We start from the raw sequence: 8,794 nt of genomic DNA, 5'->3' as shown, positions 1-8,794 counted from the left end.
GAAAAAAAAGATAAAGAAAAAAAAAAGAAATGTAGGAAGTCAAATGAGAAAAAGTTAAGATGTTGACGGATAAATAAGGGAATATGGGCATAACAAAAAGAAAAGGGTTATTCATAGATTGTCATTATTTTGATGATGAATGGTTTTACAAACACAAATAGAAACCCAACCAAAAACACAAATAGTTGGTGGAGGGAGTCAAAGCGTGGGTGGGCTATTTTGAATAAAAACCGTGTGATTGTGATCAGACGGCTACAGATGAAGTTAATGTGGGGGTGAAGACATGTGATTGCGAAGAGGCCTAACGCCGGCAAGTGTTAGCTGCGTAAGGTGTAATGCACTTATACTGTCCCCTTCTCATTGTCGTTTTGAGATCTGTGCATTAGCTGAATGGGCCCCAATCCATGCTCACACCAGCCAATCACAATCCTTTATTTCCTTCTTAAAAATAATACTAATATAATGTTTATTAGTTGATTATCTTATTCGCCTTAAAAGAAATATTTAGCAACAAACCTAAATATGATATGCTACGAAAAATATAGCTATCGTAATAATTTTCTCACGTTGATAAATCTGGTTTATTTAGGGAATGCGTGTTGACATCTACCAGTAAGAATTGCTTCCCCAAAATTGGTCATGAGGCTGTGTTTCAATATTCCTTTATGGAAATTTTATAAGCTGTAAAGGATGATAGATTAAATTTTATTGTAATTATTTCTTATCATTTTTAATAAAGCTTGAAAACATGTAATTTGTTTTTTAAATAAACTTAAAAAATTTAAAAATATTTTTTTCCCGTTTCACTCTTTTCCAATTCTTTGATAAAAAGAAATACATTTTTTTATGACAAATATACATTAAAACACATGTTTTTCGTGTTTAAGATTAATCATCTAAGTTTATTTGGTTTAAACTTTGATAGAGTTGATTTAAAATAAATAAAGTTAAAATATTAATTTTACATAATTAATATAAAAAATAATTATATTAAAAATTAATGTCTTAAAAATAATTTAAAATTTGATTTAAAGATTTTATTCGATTGAGATAGGATCGGATTTGAACTTTTATTTCGTGACTCAAGTAAAGTTGATTTATTGAGCTTAACTTAATATAACTAGAAGTTTAAATTGTGTTAAATAGCTCATTTTAAATGAAAAAAAGAAAAAAAATATTTTGACACTTTGGTGAAGAAAACTTAGAATCTAAACATAGTTGTCATCATAGTTGTATGCTTCATGAGTACAGGTGTGCATGTAGAGGAAACACAGGCATGCTTATGGTTTAAGCATGGACGTGCATGAGTGCATAGTGTTAGACGTGCAAAATGTCATCCTGTTGGGTTCTGTAAGGATCATCTCCTATTCTAAAACACAAAAACATAAAATGAATAAAAACAAAAGAAAAATACGCAAGTTGTCTCTTGAAAGTGTTTGTTTAACATCACGAGTCTAACGTCTTATTGGGCTATTGTAAAAACATAACTTATGGGATGGAGGTCACTTTATCCATGTATAGTTTAGCCTTCTAACCATTGACTTGAAATGTCTTATAGGACTCCATAAGGGAGGACCTTGGTTACTACATAAGGGTCAGTCTACCTAGACTTCAGTTTTCTTGGAAATAATCGCAATCGTGAGTTGTAGATGAACACTTTATCTCTTTCATGGAACTCACGATGTAAAACATGCTTGTCGTGCCACTTTTTTGTACACTCTTTGTATAGCTTGGCATTCTTCGGTGCCATAAGGCGCATCTCATTTATATCATTAAGCTCCAATTTTCTCACCTGCAGGCTGTAAATCAAAATTAAGAAACTTCAAAGTCTAATAGGCCTTGTGTTCAAGCTCAACAGATAAGTGACAAGCTCTTCCAAAAATCAAACAATAAAGAGACATTGCCAATAGGAGTTTTAAAAGTAGTACGATAAGCCTAAAGCACATCATCCAATTTCAAAGACCAATCTTTTTTAAAACTATTAACTATTCACAAACTATTAATGATTCACTTTAAAATCTTTTTCAACTCTCTATTACATACCTCAACTTGCCCATTGATAATTGCTTTAGGAGTTCCAAACCGAGTAAAAATATTTTCTTAAGAAATTTAGTAACCACCTTAGCATTATTAGTAGGTGACGCCATTGTTTCCTGTTCGAAGGACAAGTGTACCACCCATCGAGAAGTAATAAAGGGTTCTTAAATTAAGTTTTTGAAATATCGTCCCACAAGGATTGATTTTCAATTACTAAGAATTTTCTAATTCAATTGTTTAAGCTTCAAAGATATGAGATTAATTAAAACAAGAATTTATAAAATTAACTATAAAACTAAGAGCAAGGAATACAATGTATGTCTTGGTTAAACTTATCTGAGAGGAACTTAGGGCATATGGGTTTTCTCATTCAATCCTTTATGTTATTTTTCTATTTAACTATAAATTTGATTCCCTTGTGATTACTAATCATTCATATGAATACTATTAATACCCAATGGTCATCCAATATTAATATTCTTTTCTCTAAATTAATATCTCTAATGGTTATGTAAGGCATCAATTTAAGAAAGCTTAAAGAACCTATGAACTTGTTAATTTAATAACAATTAGAAGAGAAAGATTGGTTTGGTCCACCTAATCCTTTGTCTTGTTTTACTCTATAGATCTATTAATTAACTGAGGTACGGTCGTCTAACAATATAATTAATTAGAATTAAGAAAGAAGCGCAATAGGATAAAATCTAATCACGAAACAAAAATCAAATTTAGATTCAAACGTCAAAACCCCATAAATTCATGAACAATAGTTTTCATAGCCCTAGTTATGGACTTAGTTACTCATACTAAAGAAAAGAACTAAAACAATCATAAACAAAGCCATAATTAAAAGAAATAGCAAACTAGAATGAGATGAGTTCTCAGTCTTCAAGTACGGTCGCTCGAAACTCCAAGTCTTACCAAGAGTGTGCCAAGATGTATCCTAGAGCAAAAGCCAAGATAAAAACGGTATCTCGCGCGAGGCCTGAGGTCCCCTTTTAATAGGATTTAAAACTTTTCATAATTGGGCTTCCCGCAGATGAGCACGGCCGTGCAAGGCCTTAAGCACGACCGTGCATGGGTTCGAAGCACCTTAGTGCTTGTTGAATGGGTCTGGCCGTGCTGACTGCTACGAAGCTCTAATCTTCCATCAGTTTGGGCCTAGAATGCACTCAAAATTCATTTGCAACTTCTTTATACAAACTGCACAATTAATATATAAATTAGTGTAAAATCCAAATAAAATAAAGGTCAATTATGAATATATGGGCTGTAAAAGAGCGCCTAATTATAGACTTATCAACTCTCCCATACTTATCTGTTTGCTTGTTCTCAAGCAAAGTATTGGTTAAGAGAATAACATAATAACTTAAAACATAAGTAATCAAAAGGATTCCCAATTAGAATATAATAATTCCATACTTTTCACTCAAATATCAAACTGAGGTACTCTACTTTCCTCTCTCACTAAAGGACAAAATGAGATATCACTCAATTCTCTTAAAGAAAAGTGTACTACCATAGGCTTGACTACAAACCAACTCTCCACTAAATAAATTAAATGCAAGTAAAAATCATGAGGTCTTTTTCAGATTATAATGTGGCCAAAGAGTTATAATAATTGAGGTGAGATAAATGAAAGGAAGGGGATATACAGAGGGATAATAAATTATAAAAATTATAAACATCCCCTAAGTTTTCAAATGAAATCAATACCCTAAACATCAAACAATTCAAAAACCAAAATATTATTAAGGGGCATGTCATGCCTTCTAAAAATATTACCACTTCTTTAACATTTATCACAAGATTCAACAAAGCCATAAGCATCTTTAAAAAGTGTACGCCAATAAAAATCACTTTGCAAAATCTTATGAGTAGTTTTAGTGGGGCCAACGTGGCCTTCTACCTCTCTAGAATGACAATGCTCAAACATCACAGTAAATTCACTCTCAGGAATGCATCTCCTAATCAAGTTATCCCTACAAATATCATAATCGCATCAAATTATACTAATCGATGTATTACAACATATGAGCTCACCCATCGATGTACTACAACTCAAATATCATAATCGCATCAATGTGTGTATTTGTAACACATGTATTAGTATTCCATTTTCAGTCCATCACACATATCATTACTTTCCATATCACATAATTCCCAAAGGTCAATTTCATACATTTCTCTTCACTTCTATCCTTTCCATTCATTTTTTTCTCATTGTTAAATCCATCAAAACATATTCATATATAAATATACTAATCAGGTTCTGATTCACACATTAGCACACAACTCCACACAATTAGCATGCTCATATTCTCTCAGCATAACATTCATAAAACAATAACACTGATAAATTTTTGGCAAGTGCACCAAATCGTTGAAGTAACAAAAATAGATTATCGTCCTCTGGGATTAATGTTAAATACCAACCTATAAGAATGACATTATTGGGTCACCAAATCAGTGTATAAACAGAACGAAGTGCAAAATTGTAAAAATGAAATTAAAGTGCAGAATTAAACTTGAAGCAATAAACAAAATAACTGCAGAAAGTAAATTTAGAATAATTGCAGAATTTAAATGTCTTAATTACTAGAAGTGGGTCTAAACACAATTAAAAGACAGGTTGAGTTCGGAATCCCTTATCCCTTTCCCTTCCCCTTTGCATATAAATATATTTATAACTCAAAATACAACTTCTCTAATTATCAGATTTTCTAAAATACCAAACTCCAATTCCTTGGTAATTGGTTCTAAAATGAAATTAGTGTCATAATTCCTTAGATATAACTAAAAAATTCAGCATTAAGATTGAAACCCATTGACCACATCATCATAAATTTCTATTCCTAGATAATTCATAATGAGCAAATTAATCCCTATCCAAGAAAGCTTACTACTTTCTAGCAATAAACCTCTTTTTATCAACCTCATTCGTATAAAACAAGGAAGCATTAAGTTCAGAATTAATATGTTAGAGAAAACATGTGTCTTGAGCTATATCTAATGTTAGTTCATTGCAAAAGGTAAAGGTAGAGGTTCATCCTCACTCAACCCAAAATATTTAGCTAGACGTTATGGAAATAAATGATATAAATCTGAAATATATTGTAGAAACAAAATTTGTTCTTGCAGAAAAGCTTACAGCAAATAGATGAAATGAGAGAATTACTGTTCTATTACATGAACCAGAGAAAATGGGATGAAATCTAAGTTCCTATGATAATCCTCTAGCAAGATGTAAGAAAATTAATCCTAGCTCCTATATCCTACCTAAAACTGTGAAAAAAACCTAGAAAACCGTGCTCTAGAATGTTCTTAAAAAAGGAAAGATAAAAGATGTCGTCTTTTCATAATTTTTTGCTTTTATAGACTCTGTCAGCATCGTGTCCCCACAAATGAAAGTTCATGTCGCCACAAAGTGTGTTTTGCAGCACTTAGCTTTCGCTCTTTAGTCCAATTGCCACTTTTTGTCTAATTTCCTTCAAAAATTCAATTGCCAACATTAAAATATAAATGATCTATATAAATTTTTCAGTACTTGCAACATTCCACTGAATTTTCCAATTAATTGCATTAACTTATGATTTAAATCCAACGAAATATGCCAAAAATCTTTAATTTCCTAGATGACTTAGTGACTCATCAAACACCTAAGCACAAGATATGCCGGGGGTCAGACACCCTCGGACTCAGCGCAAATTGTGCAATCTCATAATACTTTGCTAGATATTATACTTTCCTCAATTTCAATAAAATCTTTTAACCTAAAGTTCAGTATTTTCTGTCTTTTCAAAATGATTAAAATATTTTTTATTTTTTTTTTAGTCTGAACATTTTTCGAAAATTTTGATAGAGTTTCCTTTGTAATACGGACTTCCCAAAATTTTTTTTTTAGATACCTGTTACAATCAGAAAACTTCCCAATACAGTTTGTAAGGATTCACCACCCATCATTTATTCATTTCAATTTAATTTCAATAAACTTTTCCATGAAAACCACCATGCACATAAATGCTCATTCCAGGACAATTCATATCATATAACACAACTTATAGCTGAATGAAGTATTCAAACATATACTTTTTCAATCAAACACGCAAACCAACCTTTTTCATCTCTTGAAATTAAACAAATTATAAAATTGAAAGTATCAATCATAACAAAATTTGACAATTTCAACAAGTAAGGTTAAATACGTTTATGATGTAATCCTTACTATATAACCCACCCCTTACCTCTTACGTCCACGCTTGTTCCTTCCAAAGCTTGAGGTTGAGATTGATTTCCGGCGAAATCTATACATGTAATGAAATGCTAGTTAGAACCTTCTCCGGTTCTATCTCATGAGAATTTAAACTCATTCATTATTCTAATCTAATCATGGCAATATGTTAAGCCCACATTCACCTTACACTCAACTTAGAAAATTATTCTATTTGGTATACGCTTAGAGTAGGAGGAATCCTAATGAAGAACATGAACAAAGTTCAGTGTTTTGGAATTTTCGTGATTGTCTACAATATTGATGAAGAGATCAAAGTCTAATCCAAGATAGATTGTACAATAAAGTTGGTCCAAGTTATGACAGGGAAATTTTCGAGCAGGTTGCACAAGGTTCAGTGTTTTTGCCATTACTCAAGATATACTTAACATTTTAACATGGAACCAGTTTCTAAATTTCAAGGACTAATTTATCTACAACTCTTATGAAGGAATCAAATTCAAATACCGTATATAATAATGGAATTTTGCAGTTTACAGAGGTTATTTCTAATAGGGCTCAACTACACTAACATTCTGAACATACCTTAGTAATTTGACTATATCTCATGCTACACATAAGCTATTGACATGAAACAAATTTTAAAATTTCAATAATACAATTTCCTACAACCTTTATGAAGGATTCGAGTCCCAATTCTACACATATCAGTCCCAGTAATTCGAAATCCGTGGCTGTTGGAACAGGGTAATCTTTTAAGGTGACTGCTAGAATATCTGATAGTAAAATGGGCATAACTTGAGCTACAAATATCCGTTTGATGTGAAACCAGTTGCTAAATTTCAATAATTTAAAGGGGTACAACTTTCTTGAAGACACCAACTCCTAATTCGGTCCACACAAGTCCCATAATTCAATGGACTAAAACGTACGAATTTGAGTTCCTAGGTTTTTAGCCTAACCACTTCTAATAATCCATTTCAAGCATGATTCTAGTGTTCTAGGTGTAAAATCACAACAACAAAAGCACCATCACACTCTTCCCATTCCTATTCATGTGAAGCCAAGCAAGGAGAGAAAATGAAAATGCACCATTTTGAAAAAATGAAACCATACAAATGTAGAGGAGGATGAGGGGAATAAACTTACCTCTTGAAGCTCCTCAAGAAAACTAAGATTTTGCCCTCAATTTCTAGCTTGAAATGTGAAGGTTTTTGGAAGAGAAAAGGAAGAAGAAGAGCCCGTAAATTTTAGGAAAGTTTTAGGAATTTTTTAAGTATTTCTCTCTCCTATGTCCCTTATAAAAGTCAAAATTCAAATAATTTATTATTATTATTATTATTATTATTTTAAAACTTAAGAATTACATTTTTACCAAATGTATATTTTTACAATTTAATAGGTAGGAAATTTTTTTTTTAAACAAGGTAATAGAATGTTTACAATAATAATGAGATGATTATTAAAATTTTAATTTACTCAAATTGCTCCCGAAACAATTTATTTATTATCTGCTAATTAAATATGCTGCAAAATAGAATTTTGAAATTTATCAAATTGTGTTGTAAAAATTTACTTTTCGAGATCTTGTTAGCATTACTAGACTCTTGTAAGATTTTCAGAATTTTTTTTTTTTTACTTCATTTGCTATACTCAAATTCAGTTTGAAGTTTTTATCAGTATACTCACAAAATAGATAAATTTTGAGTATTTTCTAAAAATTTCAGAAAAATTCTAGAAAATCACAAATCATCTAATGAATATAAAACTCTAAACTCACCTTGACTAATTCCTAATAATTTAATTTTTAAAATTTTGACAACGATTTTGTCAACATTCAGCAAACCAGGGGCACTAAGGATTAGGATGTTACACATTGACTGCACGCTAGCCACGCTTATTGTGACATTGTGATAACATATGTTTTTACTATGGATGGTCGCTAGTTACCCCCGCTTTACAGATACCACGTGGGCAGTCACGGGTCGCTTAGCAAAGGTAGTGGTTAGAGGTCTAGTCAGGAAGAGAGTGTGTGGCCTGTGGTGCACTTGTTCCCACAGTCAGTGTCACCACCACTCCCTCTTCCCCAAGGTATTTCTACCGTCCTCATCTTCCAGACCCCCATTGTATCGTTGAACCATTCACAGCATGTTACATTGGCGTTAATCACGCCCCATTCATACACATTGCAATATTCATTCTCAGTATACAGCATAAAGCCCACAATCATGCATAATACACGGTACTAGGCCCTTATTCGTTTTACAGTACATGACACAAAGCCTATATTCATTCATATTACACGGTCCTTGGGCCCACATTTGTTCATAATATTCATTCAAATATACAGCACAAGTGCCCACATGCATTTACAACATAATTCATTTCAACCACAAGCACAACATTCACCATTGTACAACGTTCTCGGCCTACACCTATTCACATTACACGGCACACACATTGCCCTTATTTACTCACAATACTTTTAGCATAGTTCACATTTACATTCCTCATTTATCAAGTATT

Source organism: Abrus precatorius, unplaced genomic scaffold (assembly GCF_003935025.1).
Source record: "Abrus precatorius isolate BTA unplaced genomic scaffold, Abrus_2018 Scaffold6, whole genome shotgun sequence".
NCBI classification, from domain to species: domain Eukaryota; kingdom Viridiplantae; phylum Streptophyta; class Magnoliopsida; order Fabales; family Fabaceae; genus Abrus; species Abrus precatorius.
This window is presented reverse-complemented; position numbering follows the sequence as displayed.